At 30.2% G+C, this 3,019-nt stretch overlaps 1 long non-coding RNA gene across 1 annotated transcript; it reads left to right on the top strand.

Annotated features, from left to right (window-relative positions):
• Positions 2,548–2,794, top strand: LOC110269835. The gene is made up of 2 exons (XR_002358593.1): positions 2,548–2,617; positions 2,731–2,794. It is a non-coding gene; the product is annotated as an uncharacterized LOC110269835 (long non-coding RNA).

Here is a 3,019-nt window from a genome sequence, read left to right as displayed (position 1 = left end):
TTTGTTATTTATTATTCTATTTCTATACAAATGTCAACCAAGTGTTAAGATTTGATCTTTGTCTAATATATACGAAAATTTAAAACTCCAAACTAATTAGTGAATATTAATTATCATGTACGACAATAAATACTCTAATTATAAGTCAAAAAGTGTCGTCTTTTATTATTTTATAAGTTATTGTTATTTAGGATAGCTTATTGATCAATTTTCCGAGCGATCATGAATTGGGATTATCTTTAATCTGTTGTATGGATGAAATCATCAAAAGCATACCTTAATCTCAAACAGAGATATATTTATTTAAAATTGCCCAACTTGTTTGAGCAAATCGAGAATTCAAGCAACGTAGCATTAATCATATATTTTAACTCAGATCATGCAAGGTTTAAGGATATGATCCACGATTTTTGTTGTTTTGCACATGTTTATGTTGTTTTGTACATATTTTACTTTATTTTTAATTGTAGATTGATTTTAATGTTTTATTTTTCGTACAAATGTTAATATATCAATTCAATTATTGGAAAGTGATCACGGGAAAAAATATCGTCTGTCAAGAAATATCAATATAATTTGTGGTTCTCTCTACTACGTAGGAGCTTATTTTTCACTTACTTTAATTAATAACGTTTAGATAAAAAGTTAAGTTGAAATGAAGAAAAATAATTTAATTATCGGAATATCTTTAAAGTTGTCTTTTTAGTTTTTAACTTGGCTCAAGATATGACGAAAGGAGATTACCATCAATCTACAGGTGTGGATTCTCTCCAACCGTTGAGAACAGGTTCATATGTGAGATCATTAAAAATTTCAAAGAGGTACTTGATATATATTAATCTTGATGACAAAATTTCAGTAACTAACCAACTATATAATTAGGTGAATTATATGGTAAAGATATAAGTTTAAAGATCTTTCTTTATATGGGATGAAAGAGAAATTAAAAAAGTAGGTCTTACACTTTGAATAATAATAAAATAATTAAAAATAATTATAAAAAAAATTATTTTCTATTTCTATACCACCTCAATCTGTATAGTAGAATGACCCAAATAATTATAGAAAAGTACACATAGATAATGAAAATTAATATAAACGATGGATATATCGAAAGTTTAAATTTATTGATGGCCACTTTATTTTTGGTATTTCATTACATAGATAGATAGTTATCTTGTGTGTAACTTTATTGGGAATATGATATATCTGTCATTGGAAATATAATTATATAGGAAGCCTAATCAAATAATGATATCTATACTAAAAGCTGTCATCATCTAGGTCTACCCCTCCTAAATTTATGCATAGGTTTTCTTTTTATTTTTAGTTTTTGCTTTTCTCTAGGTGTTACCTCATGTTGTCTTTGTTATCTGTCTTTTCTCTCTCATTCTCTTCTCATCTCATCCCCTCTTCTCCTATTAACTTAGGGTTAATATAACTTACCATTTATACACCTTATTTGTGTATCAATTGTTGTTTGCTTTTAGGTCCTATATATAGGATTATTTAGTGGGGCCCGCAAATATCTTTCGATTGATATCCAAAGTCAATCAACACTAATATATTTCAAATGTCTATGTTGCTTCTTTTTTTCCCTCCCAAAATAAGGGTTCTATCGATTTCGAAATTCGAATTACTCAATTGATTTGTGTTTATAAATAAAGGCAGAACCCATTGATCATGGCAGATTTTTCTCACATTCATGTTGCTGTTGTATGTGTTTCTTAGTTGCTGTTTGATTTACTGAAATATGTTCCCTCTTTCATCCCTCTAATTGCATTTTAATATGACAACTGCCTTAGATATGGTTAATAAGATTAATCCTGAGAAGGAAGCATGGAACCTCAAAGTTAGGGTGATTAGGCTTTGAACTGTTCCAACTTTTACTGGTTAGCTTCTCCCAAATTCCATGGAGATGATTTTGGTTGATGAATCTGTGAGTTATAGTGGTCTAAATCTATTAAAAAAAATTTATTGTTTTTTTGTTTTGTATTTAGATGTGTTTCTCCTTGCTTTTTTTTATATCGAGATCTGAAATTTTGTTTCATTTAAATTTGTTTTTCTCTGTATTTGATTTGTCATTTATCAGATTTTTAGTATAATTTATGTTGATTGGTAGGGGTGCAAGATACAAGCAACTGTTCGAAAGACTATGATTTACAGGTTCAAACAACTTCTCTCCGAGGGTCGAGTATATGTAATGAAGCTCTTCTCTGTTGTGCCAAACCAAGGATCTTATAGGGCCACTAGGCATCAGTTTAAGTTGATTTTCCAGTTCAGAACCACTGTTAGGGATGCTATCTGCGATTTTATTCCAAAATCTGCTCTTACAATCTATCCATTCACTCAACTTTTGGAAACCAAAGAGAATTCCGATTTCTTAGTTGGTATGTTGTGCTATTTGCTCATACTTTTTTTTTTGCTGGAATGATTGCAGTCTTGTTTCTTTGTGATTTGTAGAATGTTGCTTTGTTGTCATTATTTCCTAATAGTTTTTTTTTTTAATATTTATTTGAAATGTGGTGGGTCTGATGGTCTCCGTGTCGGAAGAGAAAGAATATGATAAAGATAGAAAGAAGATGAAGATGGCTGTGATGGAACTTGCTGAAAATGAGTTAGCGTTCTTTAATTTCTACCTCTTCCTCTTATTGAGATTCTTTTTTGTTTTCGGTGTGTTTGTATAGTCAAGTTTCTAATAGTGTAGGTGATTTTGTTGGTCGTTTTCAGTCACAGGATTCGGTGTGCCTTATTTGGTGAATATGTTGACGAACTTAATCGATTTCTGTCTTCTGGGTATGCTGAACAGCCAGTTGTGGTTTTACAGCTTGCCAAAGTTAAGGTTTTTAGAAGTTCGTATCATGTAAATTTTCATTTCAGGTGTGTCAGTTATCCAAGTTCACTTGGTTTTACCACTATATTCCTGTAACCAATGTATATATATATTTTTAGGTAAAGTTGGACTTCAGAATGTTATGTTTGCATCAAAGCTTGGATTTAATCTTGACATCCCAGAGGT

The sequence above is a fragment of the Arachis ipaensis genome, chromosome B03, assembly GCF_000816755.2.
Source record: "Arachis ipaensis cultivar K30076 chromosome B03, Araip1.1, whole genome shotgun sequence".
Lineage (NCBI taxonomy): Eukaryota > Viridiplantae > Streptophyta > Magnoliopsida > Fabales > Fabaceae > Arachis > Arachis ipaensis.
The sequence above is the reverse complement of the archived record's forward strand: the minus strand, read 5'-3'. Positions and strand labels throughout refer to the sequence as shown.